The sequence below is a fragment of the Phyllopteryx taeniolatus genome, chromosome 13 (genome assembly GCF_024500385.1).
Source record: "Phyllopteryx taeniolatus isolate TA_2022b chromosome 13, UOR_Ptae_1.2, whole genome shotgun sequence".
NCBI lineage: Eukaryota > Metazoa > Chordata > Actinopteri > Syngnathiformes > Syngnathidae > Phyllopteryx > Phyllopteryx taeniolatus.
In genome coordinates this window covers 13,278,781-13,305,319 of record NC_084514.1, presented here as the reverse complement: position 1 = coordinate 13,305,319, position 26,539 = coordinate 13,278,781, and the positions used below count along the sequence as shown (strand labels likewise).

The 26,539-nt window shown below is 42.9% G+C and overlaps 1 long non-coding RNA gene across 2 annotated transcripts in view; it reads right to left on the bottom strand.

Annotated features, from left to right (window-relative positions):
• Positions 1-823: 823 nt before the first annotated feature.
• LOC133487873 (uncharacterized) overlaps positions 824-26,539 on the bottom strand; it is a 55,074-nt gene continuing 29,358 nt past the window's right edge. The window contains exons 3-5 of one of the 2 annotated variants that reach the window (XR_009791477.1): positions 8,841-9,049; positions 8,191-8,327; positions 824-5,919 (exon numbers count right to left, since the gene is read on the bottom strand). This is a non-coding gene — a long non-coding RNA (uncharacterized LOC133487873). The remainder of the gene's footprint in view (positions 5,920-8,190; positions 8,328-8,840; positions 9,050-26,539) is intronic. The other variant, XR_009791476.1, reaches the window with a different exon arrangement.

The following is a 26,539-nucleotide window of genomic DNA, read 5'->3' as shown; positions in this document are numbered from 1 at the left end:
AAATATCTCCTGAGTAGATCTTGTTTAGGGTCATGGAGCGTGGTGCAAAGTTAGGGTTAGGGTTAATGTGGTTGCAGGTTTCGCTATTGACGAATGACAACATAATTAACCCTGCCATGTGCAGTGTTTTAGTGACACCAAGTCTGCTGACAGTGACAGACGGGACACATGGCCGAGTTAGCGAGCCACCAGTCCACTGAATCACTGCTTGGCACCATAAATCGTTTTCATCTATCACAACGCTGTCACCTGTGCAGTACCGTCAGTGGTCTGACCGCTGTGGTCATGATGACATCTCACTCTGAGCATACATGAGTCACACAGGCAACACTGTGGCTGCTTTGCCATGGGAAATGACTCAACTGATTCCACGATAAAAATGCATCTGTCTTCTTTTAATTGCTGCCCCTGATGTCTGCGCCACTCAACCCAAACATTTATCATAAAATGATAATAGCCTTGTCCAACAGGTGGCGCCCCCTCTCCCTCACTGTGTCCCTCGGTTTCTGCTGCTGTCCATAAAAGGGGTCCCACACACCCCAGTAACAGGTTTGATTGGAAAGCATCTCGCCCCTGGCAACCAATCCCCTCGCAGGATGGACACACAAACCCAGACATGGTTACCATGGCAACTGCGGTGTCACGGGTTGTCTTAATGATTTGGTCTATGGAGCGAACCGGACCGCTGTCACGAGGGGACAAAGTCTCCACCAGAGTGTAAGAGGGAGAAAGTGGGTGCAAGGGGCTAAAACACTGTTCCATGCTTCAGAGAAAGCAGACAAACAAAAAGGCCATTACACCGCAGGAAGAAAATAGCCAGTCGATGAGAGGAAAGATTTATTACAAGATTTTATAGTTTGCACTGTCAATAATGTTCTATTCAAATATCATATAATTCAATAAAACAGAATGTAAAGAAATAAACTGGTTTAATAAAGTGCAATTAAGCTGGAGGTCACACAAACACACACGTACACACACTTGTGTCACACTTTTATACATACTCCGGTTTCCTCCCACATCCCCCAAAAAACATGCATGCTAGGTTAATTGCCCATAGACTCTAAATTGCCCATAGGTGTGAATGTGAGTGCGACCAGTTCAGGGTGTACCCCGCCTCTCGCCCGAACATAGCGGGCGGTACAGAAGATGAATGAATGAGAGTAGTTTGAATGAACCACACTTTTACTTGTGTGAAGAAAGAATTGCTACTTTTACTCCATTACAATGATCGACATCACTTTTATTTATCCATTAGTGCGTGCGCGATCTATTTTTAGACTTCATCTTCGACTTCCGCATAGGGCGCCGTTGCGCCAATCCAACGTGATCACGAGTGACATGTTTTGGGCCCCCCTGTTCACCAATCAGACGGCACAAGGCAGTCACATGACTGCACACAAACCCTTCGTGGGCCAATCAAAGTGACTCATTTTAGGGGGAAAAAAACAGCCGCACCAGTGTTTACTTTAGAGACTCAGAAGAACAACAGCTTTGCCATGTAGCTCTTAAATTGTGACTAGCTAAACTTGGACATTTCAGCCCACTTCTAACTTGAGAAAACACCTTGCGGTAAATTGTTTGTCTCTCTCTCCCGCTCCCTCTCTCGCCCTCTCGCTTTCTCAACACTCGTTCAGAGGAACGAGTGTTGATGATGCAAATCAACACCTGGTTAATTAACTGAATAATTAAAATACTGCAAATTCATCAATTAAGAAGTGCATCACAATCCTATGCCTCATCGCTTACACGGTGCTGCTGTATGTCATATTCATGTTCGACTTTGTTAGCTGTTAGCTTTAACTAGCCGTTCATCTGTGCTGCTCCACTTGCAGCAGCTTCCAAAAAGTGGGCTTTTCGGAGATTACTGATGCTGAACCAATTCTCTCTGGTTACTGGAATGGGATGAAAGGCTGTGTGTGCATGTGTGCCTTCATGTTTATGTTTATGCACCCATGCACCCATGCGCATATGTCCACTGGGGAAAATGAGTTGAGGACAGAGAAAGGAGCAAAATGACATTTGTGCTTTCCCAGCATCCATTGTTGTTTGTTGTGATAGCAGGAGTTTGTTTAATCTCGGCGCCATTTTGTTGTCTTAAGTTTATGGCTCCTCTCTATCGCGCTCCTCGTGGCTGTCACGGGTTTCACTTCCCAGAATGGTTACCATAGCAACACAGACAGAGGTTTATCTGTGACCATGGTGATGGTTGATGTTCCAAGGTGTGCCGAGCCAAGGTTCGGGGATGCTGAGAATTTGCCAGAGTTAGAGTACGGATGGCAAAGTGGCTCAGTCAGACGACTGCTCAGGGGGGCCCAAAACAGAAACTCAAGCTTGACCTTTTTGCCTACTAATTGAACATACTTATGTTTCATAATATTTTACCTATTTATTTTCCCCTTTTATAATTCAAATCAATGTTTATGCCCGCTTTAGGTCAGTTCATTTATATATTTTGTTGTATGGTTGTTTCTATTTTCCTTCTTTGTACTTTTGCTAAGTATTTTCGTATTTATTGTTTTAGATGGTAAACATTTGCAATTCCAATTGTTTTTAATGCATCTGTTTTGAACACCTTTTACTCAAGTGTTTCCTGATTCTATGTATGTGTGTGTGCGTGTCTGTCAGGCCGTTAACCTTGACTTTTATTGTTGAAAGCACTTTGTGTTACTATCTGTTGTATGAAAAGTGCTCTATAAATAAACTTGATTGATTGATGATGAGGACTGTGTGTGTTTTTGTGTTTGTGTGTGTGTCTGTGTGCGTGTGCAGCCCAGTTTGGCCCTTTGAGCGATTCACCTCAAATCAATTCTTCTCCCATTTTCCTGCCACGCTGAATGGCTTTGATTTCCCCTCCCCTCTGCAGATGAGTAGTAATTTAAAAAAGTGTAAACACAGCTCTTGTTGGAGGCCTAATCAAACATTCATGAGAGAGGGATTCAGGGAGAAGCAGAGAATCTAGGTCACAGAAGCGCTGGCAAGACGGCTGATTCGCTCAGTACATCGTTGTCTTTCTAAACCGCTCTTCCACTCTTCCACTCTTCTTTGTCTTCTCCGCTATCTATATTTCCACCCTTACTCCCTTTCTCTCATCTGGCTTCTTTGATCTTGTCTTCTCCCCCTCTCCTTCCTCCTTCCTCCTGGTGAAACCCACCGCGCACCTCCTATTTGTATTCCTCTTCTTTCCTCATCATCTCTCTAGAGCTCCTGTCCGACTGCCTTCTCCATCCCCTTTGCTACAATGTATTTTATGCTACTTATGCACTTCAGGAAGACAGAATGTATTCCTGCCACCACCGTATTAAGCACTACATTTAACATTTCAACATATACGCGACTTTAAGCCCAGTGTCACACTGATGCGCTCATTAATAGAAACAGCCCACTTGACCAATATCAGTCAGGGAGAAGGTCATGTTGTCAGCGCTTTAGCGATCATCTCCGAAGCAAACTGAAGCACTGAGCAACATATTACAAGTGGCTGACCTTGACTGCGAAAGACAAGCTAGAAACAGCAAGAGAAACATCATAAAAGTAAAGATGACTAGAAATAACAAAAGCTAGTCTGTCTTAAAGGATTTGAGCCAATGGAAATGAGGAAAAAAAAAACTGGAAAACATTCAGTACAACGATAACTGTAATGTCACACAGTAGAGCTCAGACATTTGTGTTTGTTTGTACGTCTGTTTGTTCCCGGTTCACGGAGGAGGACATACTGTACAAGAGACATAAGATGACTGGACCACGCAAATTTGTGGGTAGTTAAATAGATGACTCGAAAAAAGAGCACTTCTACACCAATTTAGATGAATACCTCTCTGACAGTTTATAATGGGGACAGCTCAATGCTAGTACAGAGTTCCATCCTCTTTGGATGATGGAACTCTATGGGCCATCAGTTTCGATATTGCTTACACACAGGAATTGGGGTTGTATATGTATAGGCAATAAAAACATTTGACCTGGTTAATGTGATTTATTTCTTTTTTGCTTCTGAACCTCAGTGTATAGTGTCGACACATCACGGCTAGATGTCCCCTTCGTTTCCCCAAAGCCACAGAGGGCCACAGCACAAGGATGAAAGAACTGCATGCGGCTCTGGAGCCGCGGGTTGCAGACCCTTGCTTTAGGAAGTACATTTGCTAAACTGTCTGTCAGGTCACCAAACGTGAAGTAAAGTCAGACTGGCTGAATCAACACTGTAGTCTCGATGAATTACTTCAAGGGAGGCATGATGGAATACATCACAGACCCGATAATGAGAAAGATCACTGGTCGCAAGTGTACATCTGATTATTAGTCATTATGTCTACTATGATTCACACAGAACGGGTTCGATTTATGTGCAAAATGTAAATGAATGCATGATGCACATTTGTATGCACTTTTACACCCTCTGTGGTCCATGTGCTTGCATGTCATTGTCTGGGCACATGGCGAATTTAATATTGGATTCAACATACTCCAGCTGATCAAGAGCGAGTCTAAATCCCTGGAACTGTCCATCATCCACCCCTCTTCCTCTCCCTACTGTGTAGAGGTTCCAAATCCACTGACCACTTGCATTGATCTCTCTCCAGCTAATCCATCTGTGTGTTTTCAATTACATATCAGGGGTTGGACAGCGAGTGGACAGTAAGCTCTCAGCCTCAGAATAAAAATGTGGTCCCCTTCCTGACCTAAATATCAACTAAAAGAAGAGGACGAACAGGGGGAAGAAAATGACAGGAGGGCTCGGGGTTGAAAAAAGCAAAATCGCAACAGAATATAGGTCAGATGTTGGGCATTTGAAAGCCACACAAGTCGATTGTGCCAAGAGAAATAATCACGGTCATGTTTGAAAGAGACAGGCAGACTGGCGGACTGCTGCTCCTCTTGGCCAACTGGCAGATGGGATGACTCAGTTGTCTCTGCAGTCACTCTGTCCATCTTGGCCCAAGTAAGCACACAGATGAAAAAACAATCAGGTTCTGCACAGTCAGCTCGTACTGATAAATAAGTTACTTCAAATGAATTACGTGCGCAGAAACATTGATGAATTCAATACCATGACATAAACACTGTCAGTGACACCCCCTAAATGTGTTAAACAATGAATGAGGGGTTGCTCCTTCTTCTATATTGTAGAAAGTCTTCCCAGAAGATTGGAAGCTATTATGGCTGCAATGCCATATCTTGACTTTTCACTCTCCGCCATTGTACTTGCCAGACGTCAAAATACCTATTTACTGGACTTATACTTGTCGACAGTACATCTCGTGTTACATGGCTGAATGAATGTCTCAAGTATGGACATTCTTGACGGTACGATGATTAGCCATGACATCGGGGCTTTGCTTTGAAGTCCTTCAACTCTATTCCCATCTTCTTCCTCCACTTCTGTCTCTGTTCATTATTCACTATTATTCAGGAAACTGCTTCCACACTCTGTAGACCTTCAGTCGAACCCATCCTTTCACCCATAGACTGCCTCTTTGCATTTCTCTTCACTTCTCCTCTTCATCTCTCCACCCACAGGCTTCCCACAACCTGATGAAGAGTTGGCCTGACAGGCTCATCAATAACGCAAAGAATCTTAAACCAACCCCGAGCATCAGCCAAGAGCTTTTCATATTTTAGAGACCAATTTCTCCATTTTTAGCTTCTCTTCTAACAGATGAGTTCAATCTTAACATCACAAAGCTTTTGTCTCTTGTCATCTTTCTCCTCCTTGCAGGGATTTGTAACATCTGACACCAGCGCTGCTGTGCTTCTCCTTTTGCTTTTGTCATTTCTGTCTCCTCCTCAGCCAATAAACAAGATCATCATATTCCCTTTTCACGTACATCCTCTCTTCCTCCTCCCCCTGCTCTCCCATCACCTTGTCTTTCATCAAGGAGCCTGGACTTCAAAAAATGCCTCATCAAGCGGAGCGGCAACCTTGGAGCAGAAAGAAAAGAGGAGTTAAAACTGCAGATACTGTCCATTGCGTCCCGAAGCCACATATTAAGCAACATCAGATGGGTGGGAGACAACGGCGGCAGTTCGTTTTGGACTTTGTCCATGTTTATCCACTTGCATCTTAAAACCAAAATACAAATGTCAACGTGATCTGTTCATGTCTAAAACACAAACTAGCATGCTTCTTTGAGCCAGTGTCTTTGTCTTTGTCTTTCTTCTCTTTCGGCCTTTGTGATGATGCCACCAGTAATGCAAACCACTGGAGGGAGGTATGACCTCAAATGTCCTCAGGAAGCCACAAAGTAAAAAAGGTTTATCTATATTATGAATTTATGAATGCCTACAAGACAAATTTGCTCTTTCACGATTGCACTATGTCAGACTATTGCCAGAAAATCTTGTTGTATTTCGTTCAGACAATGGCAAAACTACATTGCGTTACCACTGTATCCCGTCTTCTACGATCACTGGACTTTATCTTGTCAGATCCAACACTGTCGGAGAGGCGGAACCAAAAAACATGTCACCGGTCAATACGACTCGATATACCCGTTACCATGGCCACCCAACAACAATGGACTGCGCCAATTTATTGTGTGGGGGAAAAAAATGAACAAAATGAGGGAGAACGTGTGGTGGTCGTCACCAGTGCTCAGTAGAGGACATTCCTTCAAGGATTGCTTGAGGGATGTTCACATACTTTTAATACGATACTGCTCTCAAGCAGGTAACAAAACGTTATGTAACCTAGCAAACTAGTGCTAGCACTTTAATATTTGCATGTAAAAATGCCGACGTTCTGTCGAACCATGTTCTGAAGCTTCGGTAAACATTGATTTCTGCGTGTTAATAAATGTAAATAAATAAACGGCAACCAAGTATGTCGACAACGCCGAGCATGGGAGGTGATGCGCCGGTCACAATACGCAATCCTATTGGTCGACGTCAAGGTGCGCTGTCAGAGAGATGTTGTTCATATGTCAAGGAAGATATCCCAAAAAAACCAAACATGTTAGACTTTTCATTTTGATCGTCATAGGCCTTATCGTAGGGCCAAATCATTGGTCGTGGATTATGTCACACTACAAGAGGTTTTGTCGTTCCCAACAAAATATGCTAGGCCCGATTTGGGAAATTGCCCTCAATAGCTAATCGGGCCAATCAAAATCCTGTCGTCTGATCTAGGGATTAGGTAATGAATCAACGAAGCCAAGAGAGATAAAATGGTCTTAATTTATATAACATACGCTGGTCTTTATGTGCATTATGTTTATACATGATTACCTCACATGTATCAGCATACTAAACATGTTCCTTTGAACGTAGTATGTTTGGATTCAGGTGTGTACAGTCAGCGCATGTTGCAACATTTACTCACAGCTGACTGGGTTACGGCCAACCTCCACTTCCCGTGTTTCACCCAGCGAATCGACCACCCCTGCCCCCAAAAAGACAAGTTTACATCACGCTTCAGTGCAACTGTATTGCGTTCACTCCACTGAGCAGGGGAAAGGTTTTCATTTTTGGCATTTTTTCCAAGTGTTCTTTTAGAAATAACTCATGCATCAGTAATAGAAGGTCCTTTGAGCACAGCTCTATGGCAGCAGCTCGTTTGACCATCCGTGGCCCATATAAATGTGTTGTGTGCCATTAGGGAATCACAGTCTTTGTTTTTCGTTTTTTTTTAATCTAAATACCCTTAGGTCTGCGGCTTCACTGCAGTTTTACCTTCATGTTCCAAGTTAAAAAGTTCAAAGTTAGAAAATGTTTTTGGGTTACAGATTGTCTGATGTGTCACTTCTGTTAATGTGGAAATAATCACAGTCATTAAGAGCAATGCAGCCCTATGGGGGGCACAAGCCAGTGCAAACTGTAGGCCGGTCCCAAGCCCGGATACATGCAGAGGGCATTCGGCTTAAAACTTTGCCAAACAAATATGAGCGTTCATCTAAAGAATTCCATACCGGATCGGTCGTGGCATTAGAAAGGCATTAAAGAGGATGAAAAATGGAAAGGCAGTGGGTCCTGATGACATTCCTGTGGAGGTACGGAAGCATCTAGGAGAGGTGGCTGTGGAGTTTTTGACCAGCTTGTTCAACAGAATTCTAGCAGTTGAGAAGATGCCTGAGGAATGGAGGAAAAGTGTGCTGGTGCCCATTTCTAAGAACAAGGGTGATGTGTAGAGCTGCTGAAGATGTTGAGGTTCTCTCCAGGATTGACCAGGTGGGATATGATTAGAAATGAGCTCACCTGAGGGACAGCCAAGGTTTGATGTTTTGGAGACAAAGTTAGAGAGAGCAGACTTTGATGGTTTGGACACGTCCAGAGGAGAGATACTGAGTAGATTGGTAGCAGGATGATGAGGATGGAGCTGCCAGGCAAGAGAGCTAGAGGAAGACCAAAGAGAAGGTTGATGGATGTCGTGAGGGAAGACATGAAGGCAGTTGGTGTTCGAGAGGAGGATGCAGGAGATAGGCTCTCATGGAAAAGGATGACGCGCTGTGGGAACCCCTAACGGGACAAGCCCAAAGGAAAGGAAGGGTTCAATCCCCGGCCCCGCCTGTGTGGAGTTTGCATGTTCTCCCCGTGCCTGCGTGGGTTTTCTCCGGGTACTCCGGTTTCCTCCCACATCCCAAAAACACGCACGGTAGGTTTATTGACAACGCTAAATTGCCCGTTGGTGTGAATGTGAGTGTGAATGGTTGTTTGTTTGTATGTATGTGCCCCGCGATTGGCTGACAACCAGTTCAGGGTGTACCCCGCCTCCTGCCCGAAGATAGCTGGGATAGGCTCCAGCACGCCCGCGACCCCAATGAGGAGAAAATGGCTCAGAAAATGGATGGATGGATGAAGGACAGCACAGTGAAATTGTAGTTAGCTCATCTGCCTCACAGACTCACCTCGGGCCGTCCCTGTGCTTGGGTGGGTTTTCTGTGGGTACTGCGGCTTCCTCCCACATCCCCAAAACATGCATCCTAGGTTACATTGCCCATAGGTGTGAATGTGAGTGTGAGTCGTAGTTTGTCTGGCGATCGGCTGCCGACTGGTCCAGGATGTACGCTGCCTCTTGCGCAAAGTCAGTGGAGGTAGGCTCCAGCTCATCTGCGACCTTAATGAGCAAAAGTGGAATATGAAATGGATGAGCGGGTAAATAAATAATAAAACATAATAATAAATACACATTTGATAGCATCAGTATGGACATCACGATTATAAAAAGGCGAACCAATCAGTGTATGTGATAAGTTAAATATTCTTGCAAAATAACAATCATTGTCCCTAAAGTTGATCCCAAAACTGGATTTTAAATGGAAAAGGAGATAGAAAAAAAAAAGAAAGGCGGCAGGCAAATAGACCTGCTGTCAGAATGTATCAGATGGTACGCTGTTGCACATGCGTCACTCACGGGGTGAGACAGAGGTGGTTGCTAAATTTGGTGCAAAGGGGAAGAAGGATTGATTGATGCATCACATCCCATCATGGCTGAAGTGGGTAAATTGTATCATTCAAATGTAAACTGTATATACTTTAGAGTTACATTTTCCCCTTCAAATGATCAAGTATTGATTTTGTGAACATCTTGTAACACTTAAAATTGTTGCATATGAAGAAAGAAACGAAACTACTTCGAGCATGCACAGTGAAAATCAGGACGGTAATCTTTTGTTTTGTTTTTGACGATACCGTAGTTGTAACAATGACATGTAAAGTTACAATGATCAGAAATGTAGTTTGGTCAAATATATTTTAAAATATTGTGTATAATAATATAGGGTGCATAAAAACCACATGGATTAACCTCAGGAGTGTACCTAGTTATGTAACGACATTACGTAATTGTAATCCATTATATTACTGGGAGAAAATGAGTAGTTAACTTACAGTTGGTTTTGGAAATTTTCATGATTCCAACTTTAGTTACATTTGAAAAATAGCCCCAAAAAGCTCCGATTTTCTTTCATATCACCTCCTCCTTCTAAAGGTGACACTTCTGATTGGCTCTCTCTGGTCATGTGCTGTAGTCACAAACATGACCTATTTTTCCAAATATGATCTTGAAGCGCCACCTTGTGGTGCAAGCTATAAGTTTGTCTGAGACTTTGAAAAGGTAATGCCTGGATCAGACTACAAGATCCATTTTGTCTCTCACTATGCCACATTTTCCCCCCATACTGTATCTCAGTCAAACACCGGCAACACTCCACGACGTATTACCATACCCTCTTATCCCATCTTTTATCGTCATTGGGCTATCGTTTTGGGCTGCCCATTCTTAAAGGAGAGCGTGATGTAAGGTTCAGGTATTTTTAACACAGCTCGCAAGTCGGTAACACAACGTCATGTACACAGAAACCGACAACATATAATAGTCATGTTAATCATTCGTAATTCATTCATTTCAAAGTTCAATTGCAGGATGTGGCACCAACAACCTATAAAACAATTTAATGAGTAAATGTTACATTGGAATATATATAGCACAACAAAGAGGCATTTGTCATGAAATTAACATTGGAAGTCACAGAAAATCTATAAACGGCGACATGTCACGTGCCTCTGATCTTTTTGACGGTCGTTTGACAACTTGTGTATCAAAGCTGCGTGCGCACGATTTTCAGCACAAATCTGTGTGGAAGCGCGGTTAGGGAATGAGGCCCAATGACTTTTAAACAGTTTCATTTTCATCATGTGAAACTTTGAATGGAACATTCATTTATCTATTCATTTAAAATTAAGAAAAGTACTCAAAATGCAATCACATGTAATTAGTCATATTATTTTGAGAAAGTAATTGAAATACTTACACTACTATTACATTTTCTACAGGGTCATTTGTAATCGTAATCATAACTGCATTTCCGAAGTAATTTCCCCAACATTGTAGGTTAACTACGATATACTGATCTGAACTACACGGTGCTATAGAGAGATGTTACGGTCTATCTGGCCTATAGTTTCTTCAGTGTACTTTTTTGTAGGTCTATTTTGGTTTACTATTTAGACTCTCTCCTGCTATTTTTTTTTTTGTATCCAGTATGCCATTTAGTTTGCACACTGTACAAAATACTAAACTGCAACAAGTTGTTTAAGAGATGCGAGTCACATCCTGACAATTGTCGATGTGTCCTTGACCAAGGCACGTTTAGGAACAACGCCTGTTGGTTTTGCGCATCCCGACCGAACGGGTAGGACTTTCCTCTGCCTCTCAGGTGGTAGATGCAGGCCGCTTAATCTATCTCCGTGACAAGTGTTTCTACAACCTTTGCAATCCAGTGACAGCCGTGTGAGTGACCTCGCAGGCCCTCCCCTCTGGCGATGGAGATGTAATTAGATGAACACTGGCTAATGACTGAGTGAATGTGTTTATTCCAGAGTACGTGCACATTTACCAGACAGAGTGCTTTTAATCATATCATTGTGTATAAGAGTCCATCTGCATGTGTGTACTGTATGTGTGAGTAAGACCACCTGCCCACCTGTGTAGGAAACATTTTTAGGGCAGCATGTGTCAAATGATGACATTAGCGCGTTTAATGGACACTGGCAGACACGGGCAGCGCTGCGGGTCTACTGAGAGGATGTGAGCCAGGTGTGTCAGCTAAATCCAATTTGACAGTTACTCCATGGATCTGTTATTATAACAGGCTGTTCAAATAAAACTCAACTCCCACTGTGACAGACACATTTATTGCAGTAGGTCACATATGCCCCTGCCATTTCCCATTGGTGGGAGTCACGTGAAATGTACACCCATTTTTACATGCACCCCCCCCCCCCCCTTAGCAGCAAAAGTAGGTAAGCAGGCTGCTTAACTGAACCAACAGCAGGGGTAGGGAAAACAAACAAAGGGGCCACCAGTAAATCAACTCCATCCGCAGCAGCTCCCTTGGGATTGGATGGCACCGGGAGACCCTATGGTAAGACCTCACTGGTGGGGAATGCTGCTGGGAGGCAAAGACGGAAAGAGGATCCTCCCAACAAGCCTCTAAACTGGTTAGCACATCCGCCTCACAGTTCTGAGGTCCCGGGTTGAAATCCGACTTCCTGTGTGGAGCCTGCATATTCCCAATGTGCCTGCGTGGGTTTTCTCTGGGTACTCTGGTTCCCTCCCACATTCCAAAAACATCCATGGTAGGTGAATTGAAGACTCTAAATTGTCTGTAGGTGTTCAAGTGAGTGCAAATGTTTGTTTGTTTATATGTGCTCTGCAATTAGCTGGCGACCAGTTCAGGGTGTACCCTGCCTCTCGCCCGGAGTCAGCTGGGATAGCCTCCAGCACACCCGCAACCCTTGTGAGGGTAAGTGGTTAAGAGAGTGGATGGCTCATCTTCAATGTCCTTTTATCGGATTTGTGAGATAATTTGGGTTGAAAATGCACAGGATGCACTTTTTCAAGCTATTCGCGTTGGTTTTTTACACCTGGCAATTGAAATGGCTGGATTTCTCATTCATATTTGATAGCTGCATAAGCTTTGTGATGGATAGGATGCGTGGATCCCTATTATTCTGAATTGAAATATGGAAAACAACTTTGCTCTGACTGGTCCTTGACAATGTCATGGCGTCTTGTGGTGGCCAAGCATTCATAGGGACGTTGTGCTGGGATCCTTCATTGCAAATGCTCAATTCACCGAGCATTGAAGTGTTGGCCCACTAATAGGGAACGTGAGCTGAAAGAGGACGTGGGTGAAAGCAAAAGAGAGGAGGCTGGTCCTGAACATAACCGGCATGTGACCTTCCTTCATCACTTGTACACATTTTGGCCACAAAGACCGCAAGCTTTGCTATTTCATCCACAGTTACATTGTAAATTAGAAATTGCTGTAAAACACAAAATATGTATACTTTATAGACTGTATTTGTTAGGGACGTCCCAATCCAATTTTTTCACCTCCGATCCGATACCGATATTGCAAAATTGAATTTTGGCTAATACCGATATCGTTCCCATCTGATATCATACTTTATTTATTTTCTAGTATGGAATGTTAGAAAAGGCTTGATGAAGCCATATTCCTCAAACAGAGAACAATAATCAGCAACAGTAGTATGAGAAAAACTGAACCCTTTATTACATAAAGTAGCTTTAAAAGTAAGAATGTACGACAATGATATAAAATAGATTGAAATTAAATAAAGAAATTCAATAAAACCAATAACACAAATCTATATTTCAATTGTAACATAACCACTGCTTAACTTACACACAAGCTTGTTCTAGATTTGAAGAGATTAAATAAAATAGACACTGGAAAACCATGAAAAATAATCTCAAAAAATAAGAAATACAAATTGTACTTTGAAAGTGGAAAATAACAATTCAAGTTTTTCTGTTTTTTTTAACTGTCAGTCTATGGTGCAAAAATCATTTGCATTCTCCACAAGCGCGGCAGTACACTTTGGAACTTCTTGATGCAACTGGGTTTTAGTTTTATTGACAATCGCTGGTCCTGCTGTGCACATCTTGGCCTTTGAGGGGCAGTGTGATACACGCAATGAGATACACACTTGGGGTAACAAAGTCAGTAAGTAAGTAGAAGTCACGATCAACTGTTATTATAACTCGTTTTTCACAAAATTTGAAGACTATATGTTCGAGAGTATTGTTATATGGCCTGTTTGTATGTGGTTATACAGCATTTGTGTACCTATATAAAAAAATCTTTGAGAGAGATAAGTGCCGCGAGTTCGATGCTAATTTTCGTTAGCTTGATTTGTCTGAACAGAAGCAAAGTAAGAAACAAAGTCTGTGATGTATTTCAACATTCAATATGTTATTTCTTGGGTTATGCGAGTTTAAACAACATTCACTCTTACTTCTTGCTTGCTACTATGTTAGCACCTTAGCATTCTGTTGTTGTGATCACGTATGCTCTGCATGCCGTCCGGGCGCTCCTGGATAAAAGTGCTGGCGCGTTACACGGAATGCACTGCTCGATTAGGAGATTTGAGATCCAATCCAATCCGATCCGATACTCGTTCTTTTGCTGACATCGGACCTTTTCCCATCTTAAAGATCGAACACCCCTAGTGTATCTAAAGCTTTGCAGAGGCTGAGACTCAGAGTGCTGTTGTTCAGCACTCTGTTGTTGCTGTGGGGAGGTACTTGAAATTAGTAACTATCTACGTCACAAGCACACAGAAATGTGATCCGGTCATTTTGCTGTTTATTGCCTTTTGCATTCAATCAACAAACAGCATAGCTGTCAAATACAAACCATGTCACAGACTCATTTTAGCCTATGTTATGCATAAAACAGTAGAAATAAATGTTGATGTCATGGGACCTTTAAATTTACTTAGGTCTTTGAGCTCATTTTCCAATTTTTAAGAGAGGAAGAGCCAAGAGGAGGGGACGATATGGGCAGATATGTAACCAGTGTCACTTCCTGTCCCCTCCCTAAATGTTCCAGAAAGCAGGAAGTGAAGCGTTTGCCCTTTGACCGAACAGGAATACTTTCCTCCTCCATCCATAACGGCAGTGAAGTTGCCCTACCTCTGACCATCCGGCATGTCACACAGTGGAATTTCTGCAATATCCATCCTAATATCATTTCTCCATGTGGATCTGTTGCTGCAATTCCACTCAAAGCGGTTTTTTACTTCGAAACAATGCTGCGTTGAGCGTATCAGTCGAGTTGAGAAACTAACAGGCAACAACAACGAAGGAGAACGAGGCTTTCCTTTACTTCCATCTTACAAGAAGGAGACTCATTTCGATAACAGGAGCCAGACGTCAGCACGCAAACAGACTGCAGCAGCAAAGTGGAGATTGTGGAGCGTCACTTCATTTTAATTTCACGTTTTCTCAACAATGACGCAGCAATAACAGATCTGATCAACCAATGAGCATCTCGCACTGGTTTAAGTCACCTTTGTAGTATCCTCTCTGTGCACTTGAAGTGCCCGCTAAGCAGGTAGTGGATGTCGTACCTGGTCGTGTTTGGTTTTGCCAATGGAAAAGCGCCAATAGTGAATCGAGCCGTATTTAATTGCAGAGAAACCGTGCAGTGGAAAAGGGCACGTAAGCCTAGAGGCCATTTTTATCTGTTACGTAACCATTTAACGATTCAGTAAAACGGAAAACAAAGCAAATCCTCTCAGAGCTTATCAAGGTATGGAATGGTTTGAGGTTGTGGCCTATACATGGTGTACAGTATACCATATTCCCCGATTTTCTGAAATACGACATGAGAAAGTGGATTCCTCTGATATAATGTGACGACGGACCTGACAGTGTCAGATAGGTCTCGCTGGCCCAGTGCCAGTCATAGAGTGGGGTACCGCACCTTGCTCCTGGGTGAGATGCTTTTGGGAACGACTGAGAAGGGGCTTTAATCTATGGGTCATTAATCAACGGACTCATGCAGCAGGGTATTGTTAACACATCGAGATGCATTTTCCCAAGTGATTAGTTTCACATTTCACTCATAAAGGAGCTCCTCTTTTGTGATTACCTTGTGATTAAAGCTGAAGCCAGTGAAAAATAGATTTTCTCTGCACAGATAGCACGGAGGTGAATGGACTTGGAGGCCTTTAGTCATTCATGCTGTTGTCTCTATGAATCGAATATATGTGGAATTAATATACGATGCAGAGACATATACAGCAAAGTTGTATGCGCCTGCAGTTATCACATGGGCAACTGAATACGACCTGCCACAGTACTGATTGTTGTAAAATTACCCTGCCATCTGATCGCTGATCACTAATGCCATGAAGCCCTCAGGCACTTTCAGGATGGCTCAGCTTGCTCTTATCTCATATTAGATCCAGATGAGACCCGAGTCTCTCCTTGAGACAGTCGCAAAACGTTTGCGATTCAAAGCAGATGGTGGACCCGAGCCAACGAAAGGTAATGCTGAGTGTGTCAAGACATGAGCGCTAAAACAAAAAAGAGTCAATAAAAAACTCAAACAAGTTTGGCGAAGCAATAGCTTTCAAAATGCAGCAATACTGTTATGAAGTCAAACGGTCATATCAAGACAAATGCAGACTAATGCAACATCGACAGATTAGGGGAAGATGAAATAGTATCTTACATCACATAACCTCCATCAATCCATTTTCTATAACCTCTTATCCTGTTCAGGGTCGCAGGGCACCGATGCCTATTCCAATTGACTTTGGGGAAAAGCCAGTCTCCACCTTGGACTGGTTGACAGCCAATCGTAGGGCACATTGGAACAGACAACCATTCACACTCACATTCACAATCAAACCATCCCTGGATGAGAAGAACTGAACCCACACTGCCTGCACAGAAGTCAGGCCAATTAACCGTTACACCACCAGTGACCCATCACATAACCAATTCTAACGAAAGAATTGTAGAAAATTGTGAGTGAGGGTGAGCCAAACGGAGCTAAAACAAGTCGCCATATGCATATGGCTATCACATTGTGTTTGTTTTTGTCATCACACATCACCTTATCCATTTACATGAACACAATTTAAACACCAGTCTATTACTCACAGGTAAGGGAGAGAGAGGAGAGTGAAGTGATTTGATGCAGTCAGCCATTATTTTTACACTGACAAGGGATATTTACCCATTGTACCTTAAAAGAGAATGCCTTGAAAATGAAATGATGTATGAAATTCCCAATAATATGATTAAGTTACAGGCTCGTATGTGCCAAATTTATCCATCATCACTTTACTTTTATTTTAGGGTGAATGTAAAATGTTTTTCTTTGGCCAAAATACAGAAATGAAAAGCAACGATCACCTCAAATCTGCATCATCCAATGAAGCCATTCTTTCTGGAAGTCCAGATTGACTGAGGGACTTTTGCCTCTCTAATCTGTTTATGCGCCATCTGTTGAGAGCATTCAACCCACCCCTGTGGCCCCCAGCCTAAAATGAAACAGGACTTCCTCTCTGACCTTTTCTGAATGGGTGATCTTTGACCTTGTGATTCCATATATGCATTCGCACTGTACGTTAGCAGGCCTCCGCCTAAAGAATCTGTTACGCCGTTCCGGAAGCAGCTGCACTCACAATGAAAGGGGAAATAATACTCTGATTGAAAGAAGATAGCAAGAGATTAAAGATAGTGCCACAGACTTCTTGTCTAGTTTTATTGCTGATAAGAGTATGTTGGTATCATTCTGCTTGTCTGCCCTTTTTATCTGTTTGCCCTCCTCATTTTCTCCTCCAATACTCCTCAAGCAGTTTCTAATTAAAACTGCCCCAAATGTACTTGACATCCAATAATTGACAAGGATGGAACGACATCATAGAAAATTGATTGATAAAAAATGATAGAATAAGTAAGCACTCTTAAAAATAGATACTACGGAATCTGATGAAAAAGTCATTTTGATTCACCAAAGCAGCACAACACTAAAAGCTGTTTAGAAATGAAGAAGACAAAATGAAAGACACAAAATGTCATAAATCTATATTATTCCTCAGCAGTTACTGTTCATATGGGTGTTATAATTTACCATCAATTGATTGCTTTTGGTAACTCGTAGTCTTGTACATGTTCATGAAATCTGTTTTCGCTTGATCCGCCACTACATTACCCATTGCCTTTTCGGTGGCTTAAAATACTTGTATTATGAAGCACTTTATTTATTGACATCAAAAAATGTCTTTCTTTGCAACAGATGTTGAATGAAATGTTTTTCAATTGTACTAATTCAGAATTCCTCTTTCTGGTGTTCATCTGGGCCTGTTGACAGTGTTTAAGAGAACTAAGAAATAGAGATCTTTAATGTGGGCCCCACTGTCATATTCATAGTCGGGCTCAGGGACACTTCAGAAAACCAATGTCAGTAAATACAGTTCGGCGCTACATCCGTAAGTGCAACTTGAAACTCTACAATGCAAAGCAAAAGCCATTTATCAACAACACCCAGAAACGCCGCCGGCTTCTCTGGGCCCGAGTTCATCTAAGATGGACTGATGCAAAGTGGAAAAGTGTTCCGTGGTCCGACGAGTCCACATTTCAAATTGTTTTTGGAAATTGGGGACATCGTGTCCTCCGGGCCAAAGAGGAAAAGAACCATCCGGACTGTTATGGATGTAAAGATCAAAAGCCAGCATCTGTGATGGTATGGGGCTGTGTTAGTGCCAATGGCATGGGTCACTTACACATCTGTGAAGGCACCATTAATGCTGAAAGCTACATACAGGTTTTGGACAAACATATGCTGCCATCCAAGCAACGTCTTTTTCACGGACGCCCCTGCTTATTTCAGCAAGACAATGCCAAACCACATTCTGCACGTGTTACAACAACGTGGCTTCGTAGTAAAAGAGTGCGGGGACTAGACTGGCCTGCCTGCAGTCCAGACCTGTCTCCCATTGAAAATGTGTGGCACATTATGAAGCGTAAAATACGACAACGGAAACCCCGGACTGTTGATGCAAGCAAGAATAGGAAATAATTCCACCTACAAAGCTTCAACAATTAGTGTCCTCAGTTCAAACAATTCAACAGTTATTGAATGTTGTTGAAAGAAAAGGTGATGGAACACAGTGGTAAACGTGACCCTGTGCCATCTTTTTTGGAAGCCATAAAATTCTAAGTTCATGATTATTTGCTAAAAACAATCAAGTTGATCAGTTTGAACATGAAATATCTTGTCTTTGTAGTGTATTCAATGAAATATAGGTTGAACATAATTCGCAAATCATTGTATTCTGTTTTTATTTCTGTTTAACACAACGTCCCAACTTCATTGGAATTGGGCTTGTAGATTTGAGCTGGATAATTTCAACATGAGGCCAGTCCACCTTTGCAGTGACACTCAAAAATGACTTCTGTCAAAACACATTGAAAAAACACGAAGTGCTGAAAACAGCCACAAAAACACAGTTTCAAAGAGCTATGGCTAATAGTGTTTGGCTGAGGGCTTGAAATCTATCCACTCATTCATTCTCTACAAAGCTTTTTCTGCATAGGGTCACAGGGAGCCGGAGCCTATGTCAGTTGATTTCAGGCACCCTGGACTGGTCGCTCACAGGGCACATATATAGGTGAACAACAATTCATGCTCCTTTTTAGTCTCCCACTGATCTGGAACAGAGCCACCACTGCCTGTGCATAAGTCAAATGAACCACAACACCATCAATAAGTTTCCAAATCCATTATTTTTAGAAATGTGTCATTCTACCAGTTTGGAGTCAAAAGCACAAAGCTTGAAACTTTTATTGTCAGGGAGTGTTCAATGGCAGTGGGGCCCAAGTGGTGGATGGAGTTCCTTCGACGACAGCACCGGTGAGCACAATGTAACGATGAGATAATGAATGTCCAATTTAGGTTAACTCACATGGGTTTGTTGGAGGAAACGCCCTTGAAAACAGTTCGTGTGCAACAGGATGATGAGGCACTTAAGCAGAACAGGTGGGCTGGAGCAGACAATTAAGCAAAGTATACCGCAGTGTTTCATGATTGGCCGAGTAACGGTAGCGGTAGTCTGCAATCCAAATCCAATTTCTAAATCCAGAAACCAGTAATCAGGTATTTATCATCAACTTCTCTCTGCATTCAAAGTGGAAACAAACCGATCCGTTGGTTAACATGCATCCAAAGCCAAATGTACAGACTAAGCAGGAACAAAAAAGAGTCATTTCCTCCAAAAGAGAGTTTGAACATGCTGTAATTGTCCAAACACGTTGCTATACTATCATACAAAACTATCAGAATTAGCTGGTTTAAAGTGTGTTTGTTTCATGTCTGACGTGAACATACGAGTGGCTATTTATGATGCCCTGAGAACGGTGGCAGTAGCCAGTGCTGTAAAAAATGATGCTGCGGAATGCCATCTGAACCCGGTGACCTCAGCCGGTTGACTGACAGCACTGAGAGGAGCAAAGAGCCTATCAGGGCTTTAAACTTTAATTTAGCAGTCTTTTCCCAAGGTTCCAGGACATTGCTACTTGGCTCGGGGGTTCAGAGCACAAAGACAGTGAGATACGAAACAGAAAGTGTGATTGTAATTCTACACCTGGATCAGGAAGATAAAATATTGTCTGCTTTTTGTGAGACAAAATATGGGAAGAATTAAAGCAGATATTGTTTACCGGGCGATCTAATTCAATATCAGAGATTTGGTGTGGCTTTTTGAGTCATTGACATCTACTTCATTGTTATTGTGAGGGTGCGCGCTTTTTGGCAATGTTCCTGGGACGTGCCAAAAACTCATCAAGAAGCAAATCATGCAGTTTTAGAAAATCAGAATCTGGAGGGTGAGTAGCCACAACTCAAGATATCTTCTCAGCTAGCACGTTTCCATCCCACTGTGACGGCCTCCATTCCACACATTGCCCAACACCATGCCACAGAGATTCTGAATAAAACTGTGGAGTACCTATGTGGAGGCTGGTCTGCTTACTCAGATGCTTTGGGTGATGCTTACAGTCACCCAGCAGGTGTGACGACTGTGCGATTACATTCGGGTTCCACCACCACTTGCCCAGCTAACGCCACGTTTCACAGGGATGACTTCCCACAATGGCGTTGGAGATTCCTGTTAGCCAATAGACTCCATGAGGAACTTTAAGGTAAATGGCAGATGTGACAGGCGTAAATACAGAGCCAAGAGAATGTTTTACACAGTAGAATCACTGAAACGTACTGTTAACCGTACATCTGCTGTAAATCTCATCTTACAGAGGTCGTTCATCATTTTTTTTACTGCATAGGTAGAATGTTTTCCTGCTTCTGTAGACCATTAAAATACAGCGTCTCTAACCACTAAGTAAATGCTCACTTTTCCAACCAAATTCCACTGGTGTAAGTCAGTCTTGGAGGAAATGAGAGAACCGCATTTGAGTATGCTGAGTTTGCATTTTTGTATGTTTCCCAAAAGTGAAAGCAGTGATTTGGGACAAAGGGGAAGTGATGACAGCAATGTTGCTCCAGAATAAACTTTCATTGTTTCAGGCAAATGGTGAAGTCTCGATGTAGAGGATTTCCACTTTGTGTTGGCTGTTTCAAATGCTTTGATTGGAACTCATCTCTGATGATGGGTGGAAGTGAGGTTTGAGCACAGTACTCTCTTTTGCACAGAGATCCAGCAAAATACCCACACCAGAATCACGGGACACAGCAGAGATACTGATACAACTGTGTTGACAGTCACGCAGCATCTCAATATCAGATAATAATAATAATAATAATAATCATAATAACAATAAGGGGGCAGAGCAGTTGAAGGCCCTTTCCCCCCACAGTGGACGGACAGGCAGAAGGGATGGTGACGAAGACCTGGGAGAGTGGGAGGTTATAGCCTGGTGAAAAGAGGTTGGCAAGATAGGAAAGGTTATTAATGGCCTTGAAGGTGCAGATCAGTAGTTCATATCGGATGCGGTATTGAACAGGGAGCTGCAGTTTTTGTACTGATTTGTCAGGGAGACCAAACAGGAGAGAGTTGCACTCATCCAGGCGGGACGTGACGAGGCTATGAATAAGGTCAGCAGCAGTGTGGGGCTTGAGGAACGGACGGAGGCGATGGATGTTTCGTAAGTGAAAGTATGCAGACCGGGCGATGTTGTTTTTGCCTGTGATTGGAAAGAGAGTGTCCTGTCAAGGATGACACCGAGACCCTTAACGTGAGGGGAGGGGGAAACAGAGGAATTATCAAGTGTAATGGAAAAACTGTCAATTTTGGCTAGCATGGATGTGGTACCTATGAGTAGGGTTTCCGTTTTATCACTGTTGAGTTGTAGAAAGTTGAATGAGAACCAGGGTTGCAGTTTAGAGAAGCAGTCGGTAAGGGAGGCGGGAGGAGGGAGGGAAGAATGGCAGTGGGTTTGGTGGAGAGGTAGAGCCCAGGTATAAAGATGTGTGACAATGTCAGCACCAAATGTCTGGTGTGCAGTTTAAAATACTTGTTGAAAAGCAACATTGCTTTCAACGAAAAGGTCGGTGAAAGTGAGTGTTGAGTGTAAAACTTCACAACGCTGTTCCGCCTTTCTGGCGTTCCCTTGTCCAGTTATGGCTCTGACACCGCCTCTGAAGGTTCAAGTTATCAACCAGCAGAATAATGTGGGCAAAAAAGTAAAACGTCAGCTCTGTCTTGTGCGGACAGACAGAACTGGGGCCTCATGTACAAAAACGCACAAAAACATGGCGTCCGTTCTTTTTCACGGCAAAGTTCAGATGTGAGACAGAGTGACGTGACCGTGGAAATGCGCGGCGCCTCACGCCAACTGCGCGGCTGGCGTACGCATGTTTCTGCAGCTTCGGGTGCTTTGGCGACACTTCGAGGTGATGCTGGGAAACTGTTCTCAGAAATCTGCACACCAGAGACACGAATAATTAGCACTGATGAACAATTCATGCATTTGATTTCAACAATGCCATTGAGGCATTCGTTAACCCGTGTATTGAATCAACCACTGATATTAAATGATCGAGGCGATCATTTATGCCGCCTGTTGCTTCGTGACTCCAGCACAAAAAAAGAGTCCTTTGAATTGACTTCATGATTAAAATGCACATGATTCAAATGTGTTTAAATTGACATCATTTACCCCTCTTGATTTTTTTTTGTCAGTGTGCGTGTCCTCTCCTGTGTATTAAAATAATAAATGGAGTCATCAAAAAGGAGTCCAAGTTTTTGATATCCTCTTTGATATGCTGATGTGCTTCTATTTGAATTCAAAAGATTGATTACAAATACCACACATAGAACATTTACGCATGAACCTTTATCTCACAGGACTGAGTGTAGGTTACTGTATGAACACATTTGTTATGAGTTCTAAAACATACATGATATTAACCTTGTGGGGTGATCATAGTCAGTCACGTGTCCTCCCATCAGCGTCACCCGCGATCGCAGCCATTCTCTCCTCGAACGGGGTGAGGCCCTCCGCGCCGGTTCCACACTTTGGCGGTGGGCAGCTGTCCTTAATGTCTGACCACTTCTTTGTTAGTTCAGCGTGTGGCGCACTAGTCTGTCTCCACAGCATCGACAGTGGCACACGCGCCGTCCCATCCGCTCCTCTTTGGCGTGTTGTTAACGGCGTAGGACCGCGTGCCAAAGAGGATTTTCTTGCGTGCCTCCACTTCATTGAGCAAGTTCACATTCAGAAAAATGATTTTTCTTCATTACCTTGCTCATTTTCCTTTTTTGGTTTTGATCATGCAGAGATCGGCATCTCAGGTGCAGGGTTCATTTAAATATGGTTTGCATATTCAAATGTGGGCGTGGACAGGGAGGAGTCGGCTACTCCGACATGTGCGCTCAATTCCACGTTGATTGGAATGTACGAAGGAAATGTGCTTGGATTCATGAGTACGCAGAGTTTCATACATCTGAATAGTTTTGTGCGTACGACGTTTTCTGGATTTGAGCGTACGCCGTGTTTTAGTCGGAAATCCTCGCAAGTCTTTGTGTATGAGGCCCCCGGAGAGGACCATCCACCCTGAACAACTCCCCAGACCCATGGCTGTGTTGTCCTTGAGCAAGAAACCTACCCTTAACTGCTCCCTGGGCACTAGGTCACCCCAGAACCAGTGTGTGCCACTAAGTGGGTCTTTTGCTGTGTTCACTCCATGAGTGTCCACATTTCACACTTGATCAAAGAAGCCAAATTGCAATGTGCCTATTACAAAGAACAATATACAGTAGTATTGGTATTATGCATAAAGATTTCAATTACATATAGACAATCAAATAAAATATGGTTGCAACTTTATGGATTTTGTCTCTGGAACTGAACCCCTTAGATAAACGAGGGATTACTGTATATAGTTTTTTTTTAGCATCGTGACCACAAATACGTGCAAACACGTGGACACATGCATACACGCACAAACCCACACACACACGCACACGCACACAAACACACATGATATGAATCAACTGGAATTGGATTTATAATGTTGCTAATGACTAACACGTTGTTCTGTCCTCTCCGGCATTTACTGTGGCCTGTTTCTGCCGAAGGTCAATCAGACACACTCATCAGTGTGCGTCTGGTTTCTTCTACTGCTGCTTCGGCTGCTATGAAAAGAGAGATGAAAGGAGGAGGAGTGAAGGAAAGATGCAGTCTCTTGTTTCCTCTCCACCAGTACAGGAAATACTCCTTGAGAAGGGGTGTGGGAAAGCCAAAGCCAGCAGCTATAGGAGCTCAGCAGGGCGCACAAGGCCTCCTTGGCAGGATGCAAGCAAAGGGGATTGTGGGAAATTACATGGGATTAGAGCAAGCGTCTAATGCCCTCATCCAGCGGGACATTTTCATCAAGAAACATCGGTCACCCACAAAGAGAAAGGGGAAGGAGAGAAAGAAACATCAGCCAAGTCATTTTTTTTCAGATCTCTGGGATTAGACGACAGAAACTGCCTTTCTCAATTGTCCCTAAAAGAGAGGGTGGTACAATGAAAAGAACAAGAAGGAGGGAAATAAGGTTTTCAATGGCTCGAAACCCCACTGTTTCTGTTGAGGTTTAGCTTTCCAAAATGACGACGTGCCCTGCCCATCACTCCACAGCAGGCTTGAAACCTGGCTGCCCAAGATTCGCTAATGTAGGCCTTGCACAGAACCACCACATTGAAATCAATCATTAAGATTTCATTAAAGCAGGGGCATGCGGTCAGGGGAGGCAGAGCCTCATCTGCATTTGAAGTGTAAAAAATGCCAAAGGATCACGTCAAATTACTTTCCATTGAAGTTCTCTGGTCTGTGCTACATATTGATTTTCTATTTGAATCAAATCATGTCCATGATTTGATTGCTAACCTGGCTGATTTCGCACATTTTCTGTTCAAATACATGGGCTTGGCAGTGAGCAGCGAGCCTCACCTCAGATTGCGCAGTCCCTCACTAAAGCGGAGATAGCACATAGCAACACCACCATCTATCGGGAAATTTACTGTACTACAGGAAAAGAGGCTTTTGGTTAAAGTGTTTTTTCCATCTTCACATTTCCAAAATAATGTTTTCAGATACTTGTAATGTGCACTCTGACGTTACGTAGGCTAATGTATTTAGTATTTTTGTGTAGCATTTTTAGTTTTGCTTTCCAAGTAAAATAAAGGTCAAGGTGAGGCAGACAGTATTCTGCCTCCACCCAATAGCAGGCAGCCATGCTGAAGGGGGCGTACGAGAGGACACAGGTTCACGTGGGTGCCGTTCTCCTTCCATGCAGACACCTAGCTAGATTTTCTGCCATTGTAAGCTTAAAGGCTGATCTCATTGAACTGTATAACTCACAAATGGTGGGTAATGAACGCAAAATCTCGGAAAGCTTCTAAGCTCTTTAGCTGAAAAGGATCTGATCCAGAGATGTTACTCCGGCTTGCGGCTCACTGTGCCAGCTACAATAGTGACCTTGAAAAGATAATTATTGCCATTGAAAAGACTGAATTTGTAATCATCCATCCATCCATTTTCTTTACCGCTTATCAAGTCTGATCAAATATTTTCTTCACCGGCAATAATTTGTAATGAGATGGAGAGACCTTTGAAGCTCGAAGAAGAAACGGATGAAGTTTATAAGAACGGAACAGTAATTTTGCGCTAAGAAAGAGGCAACAGACATGCGAAGCTCCTGGTCCGGGGGGCCCTTCCGGCCCGCGCAGCAATTTCATCTGGGTCGCGGAATCAATTTCAAGTCGGCATGAAATTGGCCCACCCAACGGCATCAGCTAAACATGTGCACGTACAGTAATTCCATGAGCAGCGTCTTCTCATTTGCATTCACTGTACAGTGCTCAGTGTTGGGGGTGTGTGGATACGACAGTCGGCCAATCAGGTACCGGTTTCAAAGGAGATGCATGGCTACTTAGGCATCTGCTCGTGCATTTTAAGTACCAGTACCTGTTACTGCTAATTTTGGAAGCTCTGTTTCCTGTTGATTGAATGAAGACGTATTGCCAAAGAACTCGGCGCAGATCTGACTGCAAAAAGTGTTTTCGGCGTCAAAAATCATGTTAATGGGATTCAGACACAATAGAAACTATATGGACGTGATTCACTATGATTATTCTTGTTTTGTGTGAAGTTTGAAGTAAATCTGATGATGTGCATGGATGATTGCAGGCGGCATACACCCTGGACCGATGCCAGCTGGCCAAGTAAAGTCATAATAACGGTAAGTATTTATCTGAAAAACAATCAAAATGTCAAACAAAGTAAATGTAAGTATGGTGGCATCTGAGCGTGCCTTTTTGTGCCTTGTGACAAATGTAATCGGAGGCTGCAATACAAACCAGCTAACTGCATGCTGTTCGGCAACGTCATAAACCAAGGACACCTTTTAGGTTCCAACCTACCAGTCGGGAATCACTGCCCTACACTAATTGCGGTGTATGAAGCGCTGCCTTCACAAGTGAAAATCTTTGGTTTTTTTATTCGTCACTAAGTGCGCATTTGCTTTTTTTCCCCACAATCTGGGCTCCGCTTCCGCAAGTCGAAACCGCTCGCTCCGTTCGCAGTGTGGAAAGCGCAATGCAAGTCTTGATTTGTAGGATAGTTTGACATTTTACGAATGAATCACAGACATGTCATTAGGACACATGGAAACTCTTTTAAATTGTTCAAAAAAGTATCACAATAAATCTGCTTTAAGTCACTTTGAGATCAAGATGTTGAATTGTGTTTTTTAAAACAATTAGGTTTAAAGACTTC